Source organism: Myiozetetes cayanensis, unplaced genomic scaffold, assembly GCF_022539395.1.
Source record: "Myiozetetes cayanensis isolate MyiCay16 unplaced genomic scaffold, myiCay2020 scf13, whole genome shotgun sequence".
Classification (NCBI taxonomy): Eukaryota; Metazoa; Chordata; class Aves; order Passeriformes; family Tyrannidae; genus Myiozetetes; species Myiozetetes cayanensis.
Window position 1 is genome coordinate 12,430,021 of NW_026086937.1, and position 15,541 is coordinate 12,445,561.

At 46.5% G+C, this 15,541-nt stretch overlaps 1 protein-coding gene across 6 annotated transcripts in view; it reads right to left on the minus strand.

Moving 5' to 3' along the window:
* Positions 1 to 15,023, minus strand: part of IL1RAP (interleukin 1 receptor accessory protein) — a 49,205-nt gene extending 34,182 nt beyond the window's left edge. For 3 of the 6 annotated variants that reach the window (XM_050308236.1, XM_050308240.1, XM_050308241.1), the window contains exon 1: positions 14,907 to 15,023. The gene's annotated coding sequence lies outside the window, so the exon portion shown is untranslated. Of the gene's footprint in view, positions 1 to 7,845; positions 7,907 to 14,562; positions 14,706 to 14,906 lie in introns of those variants that run through there. The other 3 variants (XM_050308239.1, XM_050308238.1, XM_050308237.1) reach the window with 3 other exon arrangements.
* Positions 15,024 to 15,541: the final 518 nt, after the last annotated feature.

The window sequence follows — 15,541 nt, forward strand, 5'->3', positions numbered from 1 at the left end:
TGCACAGATTGCAGAGATTAACAAGAATGGGACACGTGAACTGTACTTCTGAAAACCCAGCAGCGGATATTGAATCCTTCCTTTTCAGTGCTTACATCTGAAAAGCCTTTGTGCAATGCTTTCCTTTGGCTGGGCTCATCTCAAAGAGACAAAGGAAATCCGGAGCAAGCCTGCTCTTCCCTGCACAGTCCATGCAAAGGGCTGCAGATTGCCTCTGAAGCCATCGGGCTTTAAAAAATGGGCAAGAAGCAGGGAAGAAAGTCAATTTTCTTCCCTGAGGTTCAGTTGAGAGGGCTGGTCACCCCCTACTGCCTTCCTCCAAACTGAAATGCCAGCTGCTAATCAAACCCTTCTCCACTGCCACCTACAACCAGCTCCCAATGTTACTTAAGAAGACTCCATAGAGAAGAAACAGCATTAAGTACTCCCAGCCCCCAGAAATGCTGAAGAAAAACAAAATATCTTTACACCATCAGATCAGACAGAGAGAACCAACATGTTATACTTCTGGTAGGAATTTAGGATCTTTCGGTAATTTAGTTGCTTGAAGAGAGGGGGTGTAAAAAGTAACAGGGAATCATTCCAATAATAAAGATCCCTCATGGTTCCCTCTCCATTTGTCATTAGCTAAATGCACAGCGTGTCCTAACTCACCCTTATTTTCCAGTGATTCTCTCCTGTATTTTGCATAAATCAGACTGAATGCAGCCCTGAAGCAAGCAGGAACAACTACTGACTTTGGATGAGTTTATCTTGTATAGAGCAAGGCCATTTATGTGGCCAGAGGCCAAAATAAACTACTACATTTCACTCAGTGATACATGAACTCCGCAGTGAGCTAATATTTACATCCATTAGCTATGCTCACAGGAACATGCTCCTTTCAACTGTCTCAAAGATCCACTAAGTCTTTGTTCCCATGAGCAAGGTATCCAAGATTTCCATGCTCTGCCTGCTAGTAGGAAAATCCTTGCTTCTTGCTCTACCTAACTGTAAAATCAGAAGCCTTACACAGTCATTTACTTCTGGTTCATTCCAGGCTTTCCAGAGATCTTATCAGTGGAGGCAGACGGACACAGAGCCTGTCAGATTACAGCAATTTCTCCATTACAGGAAAGGGACGCGCTTGACCACAGCCCTGGCTGCTCTCACAGTGTACAAAATGCAAGGGGCCATGGAAGGTACATGTACAGAGTCAAGAGCTGGTCAAGAGGAGCTGTCACAGCCTCCTGGATGCCCTGACTGGGCCAGCATTTGCCAATTGAGATAAAGGAATAGGAAACTCTCTGTTTGGTAAAGAAATGGAGAGCTCACACACGCAGTGAAGAAGATAAAGGGGACAGTAGGGCAGGATGGCTTCTGCAGTCCAGCTCCATTCCTGTAATTACTCAAAAAAAAAAAAAACCCACACCCAAAAAATAAAAAACCACCACACCAAATCCCCAGAAAACAAAGCCACAAGATCTGATGGTTTGTACTAAGACAGGTTCTGTGTACTAGTTCTGCTAGCACTGGGATGCTTTGCTTTAAATAGCCCCAAATCTATGGTCTACCCCAAACAGAAGGGTCTTCCCACAGCAGTCCTGTGGTCAGACAGAAGGACACTGCATCCAATCACAGAGAGGGTGGGTTCTGCAATGCCCTTAAGAACCTGACACCACAGGACTACAACACACCCTGGTCTTGCCAGGAACAGAAGAATATTCTCAACATTCTTTGTGACATCAGAAAGCATGTTGCCATTTTGCCTGCATATATGATGCAATTCCAATGGTGTCTGGTGAACTTATGCAATTCTGTAGCACTGTGCTGAAACACCAGCATCTGTGGCAGCAAGCAATGGAGCCAGAGGCCAGGGAGTGCAAATCCAGGTTGCAGCAGAGGGGTTCATACAACTGCATCCACACAAAGCAAATAAAAATAAAAGCAAACACTAAAGGAAGCCAGGAATAAAATCAGTGAGCAGAAGAGCTTACCAGCTCAGAAATCACACCACAGCTAAGAAGCAGGCAATCAGAGCAGCCAGAAGACAGCTGGAGAGCTCTGATACATCCTCAGCATTTCAGGAACTCCTCACGAGACCAATATACTCTGAGGTGCTCTTAATATCTACATAAATTAACATTTCAATAATAATAATTCATAGAACAGTTGGGGAAAATGATCCATCACAGCCACTGTTAGAATTTTTTTTAAGGTACTTACTTGATATGTTCACTTTGTTTCAAATCAGAAATTGTTCCCTGAGCACTTTCTTCTTCAAACTTTCACCTTCTGTCTACTGAGGAGCAAAAAAAAGTGGGGTGGGGGGAAACACAGTCACAGAAATGTCTCCCTAACAGCAAAGAGGGTGGAAAGTTTGTGTTTTTTTCATTTAGTATTGGTCACAAGTGGCATTTTGTCAGAAAAAAAAAATTAATATTTTCATATAAAACCCCTTTTAATAAAACACCCTTTCCAAACAGACCTCAGCAAGGAATCATTCACTCCTGCCTTTAGCAGCACAGACCCCATAGAGCCTATGCACTTTCTAAACAATTATAAAACCCAAGATAGATGTCAAATAATTAACAAAGAGAGCTGCACTCTAACTACTGCACACCTATTCTCAAAGACAGTGTACCAATTCTACAGAACAATGCTGCATTTTCCAAGAAAAATGCCTTTGTCCCTCCTAACCACAGGCATCTAGGGAGGGCTGGTAGGTTTTTTGCTTTTCACTGAGAAGTCACACTACGGCCTGCAGAACAAAAGCACCCTTCAAAACCTTGCCACTAAGTGCTCTGGCTGAAAGGGCATTTAAAATAAAGCACTTGGAGAAACAGGAAAAAAATAACTTCAGCCAAAGCAGCTTTTACTATTTTCTTTCTGTAATTCTGTACGAAGTCAGAAGCACTTGAGAACATAGCACTGGTCCCAAAAATGGGATGCAGACAGAGGAAGGCTAGCAAAATGCAAGGTGGGCTAGCTTAGGAAATGCTTTGTTTCTAAGCCACATGGACTTGACGATGAAGGCTGAGTGATGGGCTGCAGAGTGGGGCTGGTGCTCAGGAGAGAGGCACAGCTCCTCTGCTCCTACATCACAGTGTGCACACAAGCCCTGGGTCTTTGCATCACCATGCAGCAGCATTGGAGAAGGCTGCTTGATGAGTTTGCTGTGTTTTCTTATAGGGAAGAATAAATGTACAGTTCAAGTAAATTCAAAGAATCCAAAAGGCAGACAAAGGGCAGCCTGCAAAAGCAACTGCAGAAAAGTAATAGCAAAAACACTAATGGAAAATGGGAAAAGGGCCTTCAGCCCTCCAGGAAACACTTTTGCTTTTCAGTACATGCAGGAGTAAGTCAGACAAAAGGGGGAATTACTGTAGCATAAACCATCTTGGTGCCACTTACCCAGGATTTGCGCAGTGTCTCTCTGGCCCTGCCCCTCCTCCGGAGGCCATTTGGGCACTACATGGCACCACCCTTTGCTGTGGTGTCAGCAGTTCCACTCTGCCCAAAGGGAGCCACTCCTGCAGGGAGCTGGCCAGTCCTACGGGCAGCCCCCCACAGGAATGGAATATTACACCCAAATCTCTGGGAACATGGGTAGAAAGACATGCAATGGGGTTCAGAAGTCCAGTCTTTACTCCTCAGGAGGAATAAACACATTCATCACAATTTTCATTCCCAGACAGCTTCCAGGAACAGAACAGGGAGGAATCAAGCAGCAGTTTGATGATGAAAGCCATAAGCAGCTCGGAGCACTTTCCCTGCTCTGGTGCATGCTATGCCACACTCATCACTTCAAACACAGGCACACTGACCAAAGTGCCCCCAACACTGTCCTTGGAAAAACATTTGCATCTCCCCTAAGGGCAGGGAGCCCAGTTTATCTTGGCAGGAGCTCCCTAACAGCCAGGCACATTTCAGCAGGAATCACCCAGGGCTGAAGCCTGCCCAGCAATCAGGGATATCACAGGAGCCATAAGTGTGACTGAATCAGCAAGTCTAATGGTGACACATCCAAGGGATGTGCAGGGACCTGCAAGATCAACACTGAAGTCCCACTTCTGCCAGGGTAGCTGCACTCACCAGGCTATCACATGCCTGACAGCAGAGCAGGCTGAAAGGAATTTGTTCTGAAATGTTTCTATTATAAAAGTAATTTATGTCATCAGAACCAAAGGAAACGTTTCAATTTGAGCAGTCTGAAAGTTTTTCACCAGCTAGAATTACAGCAGATATTACAAACCTACTTTTGTAGAGGAAAAAAAAAATATTAAACTAGTGGGAGTCAGACGCAAAGTTGTCCTGGTGAGAGGTGTCCCCTGTCACTAGCACAGAGCATCTTCTGTCTTGCTTGGCCAGAGCTGGCCACTTGAACACAGGATCTGGAAGCACTGGCTCCCAGCACTGGGGAGATACAGTGCCCACACACATCTTTATACCGAGGTCTACCAAGTACCCTGAAGAGAAAGGGGGGAAAAAACCAAAACTAAAACCAAACACACAACAAAAAAATCTAGAAACAGTCTTCTCAGTCAATGGCTCAGCCAGCTCATTGCCAGCCAAGGACATGACATCAGGCATCCCAGGTGGCTCCATTTGCCTGTCACACATCACAGCCCCTCCCTGGCCTCCTGCCTGCCCATCCAGGCCAAGGGCTGCAGTCTGATGGGATTTTAATAATTAATTTTCACTAAATCCCTAACATGGGAAGAATAAAGTCAGCGGTGTGCCACTCCAGAGTCACCATGGGAGGTGGTCCCAAGCTATTTCTCCTTCAACAGAGCAGCACAAACTGCATGAGCAAGGTTGCCTCTCCAAAAGCACTAAGAGCTCCTGAGGACAGAGCAGGCAGCAGCCTCACCTCAAGCTCAGAGGCTTGGGGAAAATTGCAGAGATTTTAATTCACAGTGAGTCATTTCTGGGAGCTTCCTTCACAGTGCAAGATTTGCCTCTGCTGGTGCCAATGTTTGGGACGTGGAAGTGATTGCCAGGCAGGGAATCTGTGATTTGCTATTGGCATTTAGAGACCATCTCCTGGCATCCTTTTGGCTCAATGGATTTTATACTAATAATCAGAATTCAGATGAAGAAACTATTTTTCTCCCTCTCAAAAGGAAAAAAGTGCAATCTAAGCATGTGGAAAGGCAGGGGTGGCTTGAAAATACATCTAAAGAAACTCAGTACCCCCTGCTTCTCTTTGCAGTTCTGCTGGGGTCCTCTCAGGACTTGGCAAAGCAGAAATGCTACAGATCTTGCACACTGCTCTGCTGGAAGCCAGGGTGCCGCTGATTATACCCTGGCAGCTATTTAGCAGGCAGAGCACACTGCATTTCATACATCAAAAATAAACTAGCTCAGTAATCTGTCACCTCTACAAAATATGCACACCTGGACAAGACAAATAAACAGCTGGGGCTACCACCCACTGTGGAGTGGGCTGAAGAGGGGCAGGTAGAGCCACAGCTATAAAATCAAACAGCACAGACTACAAATGCATACATGCTGGCCACCAAGCAGTTCAAACACCAAGATACAAGAGCTCAAGCAAAAGGTATCCAGCCAAGATAGTCTATTTTTTAAGTCTGAATAGCCAGGGAATGAAAAGTTTCCAACAGAGCTTCAAAGAGAGCCGCGATCTTCCATGAAGCCAGACACAATGCTTCTATTTTGGATGGCGATGTTACAGTGAAAGGAGAGTTCTGAGAAACCCACATATCGCACTACCACAAAATAAACTGACAAACTAATCTTTGCACAGAAAAAAAGAAATCTGTAATCAACATTGCTCAAAGACTTGAGAAGACTTAAGGAATCCAGAGTGAGATTCCTCCCTTGCTGGAAAAATTCCAATTAGCTCTCACGGAGCACCTGGAGACATCTGATGAGCATTTAATTTATAAATTCTGACCTTTTAAATGGTTTTTCAATGTAAGCAGCTTCACTATCCTCCCTAAGAGGTTGTTCCACTGCTGTGGTGGACACAGCAGCACGTCCACATTGTGCAACAGATTGCACAGCAGCAACCCCAAGTTAGTTCTGCCCAAGTCTCTAAATCCAGAGAATACAATGCAGATTCAAGCAGGTTTATCAGCTGGGCTCAATGCCTTTCACACCACCAGCCTGTGACTCTTGAATCCCAGAGCAGCTTTCCCAGGAGAGGTATCTCCTCATAAGCCCAGCCTGGCACAGCCAGTGCTCTGCCCACTCCACACCCCCACTATCACACCAGGGGCTACACCCAGCCCTGCCCAGCACTAGCTGCAATAGGGCCTCAGTCTCAAAAAACACTCCAAGAGTTTATTTTCCTAAGTTCAAGCCCTTGCTGCCAGCTACATACATGCTCCTTGATTTCACCTCCTCCCCTTATAGCCCTCAGTGCGTGCAGACCAGATTCCTACACTGGCTGCTCTATATTCAGCCAACATCTTCCCCTTCTTGTTCCTCCAGAGAGGGACACAGCAGTCAAAAATCCTCCAAGCACCACCATGCTCCAGAGCACATCATCACTGTCTTTCACTTCCCTTTCCAGAAGTGCCACAAATTCCTCAGGCAGCCTGCAATGTCTCCAGCACCGCAGCAGGTTTGCCCATGCTGTTGCCACTGGGGAAGATGCAGCTCTCCCCACAGCATAAGAGAAGGATCTCCTCAAGTGACTCTTGGTATGCTGGGATAAGCAACATATTCAAGGGTAAAAGTAAGTCAGATGAATTTTTCAAGTTTGGGCCACACAGTATTTCCACACCAGTACTTACATTAATCACGTTAATTTAATCCCATTTAGCCTTATACGTAAAAGCAAACAAGAATAAGACATCAAATGCTTCTATCCCTGTCCTGCAGCTCAGACAGGCTGTTCTAAGTGCACTTTACACATCAATCCATGGCAAAATTTAAAGCAATACTGAATCAGAAAGCCCAGGAGCTCCAGGCCTCCCACAGGACAGCACCCCACTTACAAGCAGTTCTCCAGAGGTCCTTCCAGCCCTCCACATTCCCAACCCACCCACTTGGTCCTCCTGATGACTATTAGAGCAGCTTTCATTTGCATACTGCCCTTTCCTGGTCAGCACAGTACAGCTGCACTCTGCAAAGGGGACTAGAAAAAGCTGTGTAAAAAAAGAGGAGGTAAAGAGAGACAGAATGAGACAATCCTTCCCCTGTGATGTGTACTGGACTTGCTCCCCATGTCTCTAACATTTCCTTCTGCAAATATTCAGTTGCACCATAACAAGGAACTTGCTCAGGCTCTGCCTGCACTGACCCCATCAGTGCAGCTCAAAATTCAACCTTCAAACACCACCACCCTGAATTTTTAAGTCCTGGAGCCTCCTTTGAGAAAGTCTGCTCTCTGACCCACAGCATGTACACAGTGCGAAGGCTGAGATGGAGCTGCAGGCAGTAGAATGCTGTGATTGTCATCAATATTAATTATTTGGGGAGAATATGATTGATCTCATGAGGGCAATGAATTCATTTCCCCAGCTGAACGACAAACAAAAGGCAATACATTCGCTGGTGACATTTCCAAAGGCTACAAGGAGCAGCGACACAAGGAAATACTGCTGCACATTAAAACCCTGCTGCAAAGGGCCAGAAATCTGAAAAGCCTCCAAAATTTTAATTTCTGAACACTTTCAATGCCAGGAAGTGGATGCCTTGATATCCTGAAATCTGTGCTGACCCCAGCCCTGGGCTGGCTCACTTCTCTGCAGTGAGAGGAAGTAATCACTGAGTGTCTTTGGAAAGCTGGGTTGAGTTTCCCTCTTGCTCTTTGACATTTTGTCTCAGCAACTACAGTCATTGCACCTGTCAGACAAGGGGGGAAAAAAATGCTTATAAAGGGAGAAACATTACCTTCCTGGGTAGTCACAACCTAGGGCTGTTCAGCAGTACTGCAATGCAAGATGCAGCTCCCCTGTGCAATGGGAGAAAAGGAAAACACACTAAGCCTGGTGAAAAATATTTCCATCTCTCCATGACCTTGAGTCAGGGTGTCTATGTGTGTGCAACCTCCCAAGAAGACAGTGTTAAACAGCCTCCCTAAATTCTACATAGTAACACGAGAGAGAACAAAGAAGGTGGAGAAAGGTAAATTGCACTGAGACTGCAGTTATTTTCTTCAGGAGAATGGATATGGGGAAACCCAGTCTGTGGGCATGTTACTCCAGTGGTGTCTGAGTTTTGTCATGTCCTTCAGTCACCCCAACACATCAACCCTGTCTGGCTCAAATGAAACCAGCAAAATTTACTAGAGAAACACATTTTGGGATCCAGCAGCACATCTGTGCTCATTCAAAGAGGTTGGGTAGCCTTAAGACCTCCACAGCCTGCCAGCTGGGCAGCAATATATACATTCTTGTCCCATTGCCAAGACCCCTTCCTAAAAACAACAGCTGGAAAGTGCCTGTGTCTTGAAGGAAGAGGGGGGAGGCAGCTATTTCTAAACAGAACAAATCCAATTATTTGTATTAGAATGAATTTGCATGGCTCTTACTGTCAAAATCAGTATTTTCTAATGATCTGAGCTTTGACTCAACAGATTGCTAATAAACTTATGTAGGTGGGGCCCTGGATGGTACTACAGGTGGGAGGGAGGTGAGATTGTTGTACTTATTGCAAACTAACCTCAGAAAAAGAAACTAGAAATTTGGACTATTTACTCTGCCATTTACTATGCTCCTGTAAGTCTCCAAGGCTGATGATTTTAAAGCTGTCTACTAGTTAAGGGTAGAAATATGAGTTTCTGTTAATGTACACGAAACCTACATGTAGGCATCAGTCACCAAAAAAAAGCAGTGCAGGAAAAATTGTAGTGCCTCCCTGATAATCAAGCATTAGAGAACTTATAAATGGCTGTCCCCTGAACTGAGCGCATTAGTAGAGGCTTCTGAAATCTGTGCCTCTGTTTCCCCAGCCACATTTATAACAGCCTCTCCCTACCTCACACCACAGCCGTGCATCTTAATGTCTCTAAAATGCTTAGAGATGCTGAAATGAAAGATAACATATGAGTGCAAAGTATAGATTAATTCCCTGAGCTCAACAGTCAGTGGAGCTGATGGGGCTAAATGTATAACACACCCATCATACAAAACTGAGGTTCTGAGCCTGTCTTAAAATAATAACTACTTAAGCAACAGTTCCCTTGGAACAAGTCATTTTGGGGCTGGTTAGTTGGGCACATGGAGCTCATCAGAGGGGAAACACAGAAATGCGGTATAGTACTATGAAAAATAGATGCTATTCCATAAGATCTTAATCATGTTCCTATAGAATTTGGTAGCAGGATTTCAACTCATTTCAGTTAGAGCTGTTCACGTTTTAGCAACCACCACATTAAGCACATGGCCAAACATAATCTGAAAAGCTTTTTCCATTTCTGTTTGTTTTTTAAATTATTAAAAATCTATTTTAAATAGTGCAAAGAAAACTTTAAATTGAGCAAGATAACTGTTGGCATCCTTCCAAGTAGACGGCAAACCCCAAAACATTACTGCAAATCCAACAGATGGGACTTATTTTTCACTCTTTAAAATTTCATTCCTTTGCACTGAGATTAACTGTAATTAGCTCTTTATTTACATCTAACACAAAAGGTAAAATGACAGAGAAAGGCAACTATAATCACAAGTCATGAGCAGAAAAAGGGGGAAAAAAAGCGCAAAAATTTCCTCTGAGAAGAAAACATATCTTTCTTGCCAAGTAGGATAATTGTTATAAATATATAGTTAAACAGCTCCACGGCATCCTGTCAGCACTAAGGATAAACATTTAGGTCACAGTTTTGCAAGCTTTTACATACAAATTGATCAAATATCTAAGAATCATCCTCTGAACATCTAAAAAATCTCACATCCCTACAAACAGATAGCATCAGGCCTAAGAGAGGCAAGATATTCCATGTCGCTTTTATTTCAGTCACAGAAGGGATTAAAGAAAACAGTTAGGAAAACAAACAAACACACAACCAAAAAAATCAAACCCGGTAGCTTTTCCAGATAAAGGGAGAGGTATTAAAACTTTTTTTCCCTTTTTTTTTTTTTTAAGTCCTCTTCTAATTCTCAGAACACTTTGGATTAGTAAAGCTGAAGAGGCCTCTTAAGAATTTGTGTAAGTATTCATGTTGTATCTTTGCCTTTCAGTTGCACAACAAAGCTGTCCCTGGAGCTGCATGTGGAGCCCACAACCAGCCTCCTACTGTGGTACTGCCAGGCTGCACCACAGAGCTCTCCACTTGCACTCAGACAACACGCTGACCCGTGGTCACGCTGGCTCAGGATGAAGGCCAGATCCAAAGCTCTAAGGGTTAAAGAGTAAAGCTTGCCCAGCCATGCCTAAGCAAGCTGTTAGCAATAAAAAAAAAAAGAGTGAGCAGGCTTAAGGGCAGTCTGAAATGCTTCTGAACCAACTGGAAGCTCTGCCATGCCAGCTCAAGGATCCCAATACCCATGACAGACATGGGATGGGAGTGCTAGACCATTGAAGTTCTTCCAGACATAACAGGTCTCTTCCTATGGACACCAAGAAAGAGCTAGGAAGAGCTGGATGGCACTACTCTGAGTGGAATTTCCAAGGTAATGTCTCCCTAGCACCTCCTTGGTGTTCCCAGAAGGAACCACCTACCACTTCCCCCATTCAGCCCAGGATTCATGGCAATCTCTTCTTCTCTGCTGCAAACAGAGCATTTAAGTTAACAGTCGCTTTTTGTCAACACATGTAAATGTAAAAAGACCCCATAAGAATTAATGTAACCTTTTCATATAAATATGAAGTCAACACATAAGTGAGAGTGTAGAAGCAAAGAAAGAAGGAAAGAAAGTAACAGGGTCCAAACACCAGGGGCCTTGACTCCACTCATTGCAAAAGGTAAGGACTGGAATAATTCTCATTTACTCATATGAGAAAGGGAAGCTCTCACACTCTTTACTTCTCTTTCCCTAACGCTCTCAGATACTTCTATCTTTAGCCAATTATCCTTGCTGTAGTTTTCTTTAAATTGTAATTGGATAATCATCCAGACTCAGGGGACACCTGTGTCAGAGGAATTCCTGGGGATATATCCCCATTTGATGAAACTGAGAGTTGTTAAATTAACAAAGGACTGACTAGAGATATGATTCTTCATTTATACTAGAAATCCTGTTTTACAAGCAACTATTTTAGGGAACCCTATAACAAAATACATACACTTGTACATTCATGTTCCTGCATTTTATTTTCTGTCAAATAAGACTCTGAATTCATGAGTATCATGTTCTGTGCATGTGTCTTATTGGGACCTCTGAAGCTGAACACAGTAAACATACTGGCCAAGCTCACAATTCCCAGAAGTGTAGGCACCATATGAAGTAATTTCCCCAAATCAGTTCCCTTCCTACACTCTCGCCGAACATACATGTGGCTCAGTCGCGTGCAGAAGCCCTACACATACCAACACTGTGGCTGAGAAATGGAAGATTAGCCTTCTGCTTTGCAAAATCATTGGGGTGGGGGGAGAAATCCTAAAATACCTCCCAGAAGGAGAAGCTGTTTTGTTCCAGTTTAGCACCGACTGAAGCTCAGCCATACGTTTTGGTGATGGCAAAGCAGAACAAAGCAGTTACAAACCATGGAGGGAAAAAAGAACACCTGCACGTGGGCCTCCGAGCTACACACAGGGTGCAGAATTGGTGTGGAGAAAGGGTCAGCGTGGCAAACCTGACAGCCAGCTTTGCCTTCCTTCTGCCTTTGCATCTGTCTCACTTTGGACAGCTGGAGGAACACCAGCTCTCACGTACGAGGTACAGAGATGGTACCAGCCCAGACTGCATCAAAGGAGACAGCTCTTGGCTCTGCTTTTAGGGGCAGTGAAATCCATGAGCTGTGTCAACACAAAGGCTGGGGAGGAAGGAGGAGAGCAGGCAATGTCTGAATTGCAAGATTCACTGTAGAATGTGTTTCAGTTCCCAGATAATGTGGCGCTGTTCACAGATTTCAGCTTATACAGGCTTTTCCATATATCTATTTTTATTCCTGAAGCATTCCCCATTACTGTATGATGGGAAAAAAAAAAAAAAAAGACATGAGTGCACTCACATGCTGATATGTTCTTCCTGACTGTCCACCTGGCTAATGCAACCTGTCCTCTGAGAATCAAGCTGGGGCTCTCCCACACCACCAGCCACAAGGGTTACCTCCATGGCAAGTTTTTGCAAGTCAGTCTTGCTGAAATGAACGGTCACTTGACAAGAGTAGGGGACCCAGGACAGATGGGGAAAGGAATATGAATCATGTGCCTGCCAAAATAACCAGCATAGAAATCCAAACATAACAATAAGTGAGAAGAAGGAATAAAAACACAAGTTCTGGCCTCTTATTCTGAAAAAGTGTCATGGTTCCTCCTTCGAGCTAGCATCTGATTCATGCAGGTCTTGAAGGAATAAAGCTGGGACAAACTCTCTCTGCCTTGTTCTTCCTATATGCATATTTCGGAGCATAAAATCACAGCACTGAGTCCAGCGTTGAGGCACTTCCCATACCTTCCTGTACCAGGCACCATCCAACCTGCTGCCACATCACTCTCCCTGTCCTCTGAAGTCTGTCTTACCTACGTGTTCCTGCCAGATACTTTTGGGTAGCCCTACCTGACCAAGGGTATGAGTGTGCTGGAGCCCAGACCAGCACAGTACTTATCCCCACTGCACACTCACTGTTTTAGATGCAGAATAACTGCACAGAGCCACAGAGTCTGGAAGGAGAGAGCCTAAATATGTTCAGACGCAAGCTTTCCTTCGAGACTCTGGAGGGACCAGAGGACCTTCTGGACTCTGGGGAGGAATGGACAGACATGAGCCAGCACTGCTATTCCTATATAATATGTAGACACTTTGAACTCAAGCTACAACCAGATGCATGGAAAGCAAGTCACAGGGCTGTGTAAGTGCAGACCTGCCCTCTGCCTTGCACAGAGGCACTGCACAAGAAACATAACCTCTCACCCCACAGCCCTCTGCTTCACCTCCATGCAGCAGCTCCTGCCTTCCCAGCTTAATATTTCCTGTCATTTCAGTGCCCTGCATGCTTCCACCACCCCAGGTCCTCACAGTCTTACTCTCCATGTCCATCATTATTCTGCATCCTTAAATGTTCTTACAGAAAAAGTGTTCCAAGGGACAGCAACAACACCATACAACATCCAGAGAAGGAGAACATCTAGGTATTAGAGCTTAATCCTCTCTGCTTGCCCTCTCCTGCTCACCAGAGGCAGGCAATGGAGGCAGAAAACAGGACCCTTTCTAGCACCAAGCCTGCCCACCAGAGAGCCCTTGGGCTGGAGTGATGCTCTCCATGCAAACAAGGGATGCCTTTCCTGCAAGGAACACAAGACAGCAAGTAAATCTTCCAGAGCTGCCAAAAGCAACCTGTTATAAATGACCCTCTAAGTTATGAGATATGGACTCTCCACAGTACAGTTAATAAATAATTCCCCAAAATACTTTTAGGTATGGAAGTGTAAGTTCTTCTTACCCAAAAGAGGCACTGCTAAAAATGGAGTGTCAGGAAAATAATACTTTTTAATCACAAAGGAGGTAAATTTTTGAAAAATATAAGGAGCTTGCTGCTTATCTCTCAAATCCAGAAGTAAAAAGCCTTTGCTAGGACAACAAAACTGAATGTGTGGAACAAAAGCCATCATTTTATAAGAAAAAAACATCAGTAAAGCAAAACAGAATTTTATCCAAGCAATATAATCAGCTATTCACAAAGCAGAGGTTAAGATAGAAAGAGAGAGTGTGCCTGTGAGAGTGCATTTATAATCCACTTTATTGTAGCGTTCTAAGGCCCGAGATTGGGATTCTGTCGTGCCAAGCACAGTACAAACCCAAAGAAACCAGCTCAGGCTGAGGAACAAGCACTGCCACTCTACCCGGGGGAAAGCAACACTGGCACAGAAAAGAGACACCTGAAACAGTGAAGCCCTGACAGTCTCCTTTTCCCCCACCGTCTTTTTCAGGAAATAATTCCCACCATCCCGTTTCCCTCAAGGTAATCTCCCCAAAATGCTTCTAATAAAGAGGTATCTGTCCCCAACAAACACACAGCAAATGCCATCTTGCTGGCAATATCTAATCGCTTCGACTCGGTCTTCTTGGACCTGTCTCTTTCACTTTATTTCCCTGCTGCGGCTTAAGCCTGATCCCTTCCTCTCCCCTCTTCCTTTTCAGATATCTGACAGCGGAGGGGAGCAGGTAGCAGAGGCTCCCATATTTGCAATACGGATGATAAAAAATTAAAGTTGCATTCGTCAGTGCGTGTAAGATCTCCAGCCAGAAATATCTAGATTTCCCTGGCCCAAGGGAGCAAATTTAAGGAAACCGCTCCGTATTTTGGAGACCGGAGGTACGGTCAGCAGGAGCGCCGGAGACACAATCCGCGGTCGTGGAGCTGGGCTCGCCTCCCTCACACGCACAGGCTCCTTCCCGAGGGATCGCGAAGGGGTCCCCCGAGGATGCGCGGGGTCCCCGGCCCCGCGGTGGCACCGGCACAGCCGCGCCCGCCGCCTCCTCCGCCCCGCTCCCCCCATCACCGCACCTCGCTCTCACCGTGCCGACCCGTCCGTGCCCGGGCCCTCCGGGCACTGCTCCTCAGGCTCTCCCGAGCGCTTCCTCTTCTTTCTTTCTTATTTTCTCCCCAACCGAGGAGCAGGGGCTGTGGGGGCTGCTACGGTCGCCGCCACCGCCGCCACCACCACCGCCCGCCTCACCCCGCGCACCCCGCGCCGGGGCTGGAAACCTCCTCCTCCGACACAAACTTTCCCTTTGCGTGCGGGGAAGTTCACGGCCGGGGCGGGGCGGACCGAGCTCCCTACCCCTGTCCCTGCCCACGCCTACAGGAACACGGGCAACCCCCACGCATCCCCACGCACCGCGGCTCACCTGAGGACACGGGGAGCGCACAGCTGTGCCCCGCGCCGCGCTCTCCTCTTCTTCCTCCTTCTCCTCTTCTTCTTCTACCTCTTTCGTCGTCCCCGATCCGCGCCCCGCGGCTCCGCTCCGCCCTGCCCGCCCCTTTCCCCTCGGCCGCGCTCCCTGCGCGCTCGGGGAGGGTCCCCCCGCCCCCGGCGGGTCGCTCCGGGAAAGCGGGATCGGAGCCGGAGGGCGCTGCGTGAGGGGGAAGCGGTCGCGCTGTCCGGCCGGAGGAGGCGGGTGCGAGGCGGGGTGTGCGGGGCCACGGCTCCCTCTCCTGGCCGGAGCTGTCCTGCCGGCGGGCGCTGCCTGCAGCCGGGAGCCTGGAGCCGGCCGGAGCCCTCGGAGCCAACCGACTGCCTGTTTCGGTGGTGCCAACGCCGCAGCTCCGGCGCCGCTCTACGGGCCACCTGCCCCCCGTGACAATAAAGTTTCTCCTTCTCCCCTCTGATGTGCTGGGATTCCTTCCCGGGAATTTCCTGTCTGAGCTCGTTGGAGCGAGCTGGCAAGCTGGGCGCCGTGATGCTGCCTCATCCCAGAAAAGTGGCACGTAGTTTTGCTGTATCCCTGCCACAGACGCAGCCCGGATGAGGCTGAAATTGTTG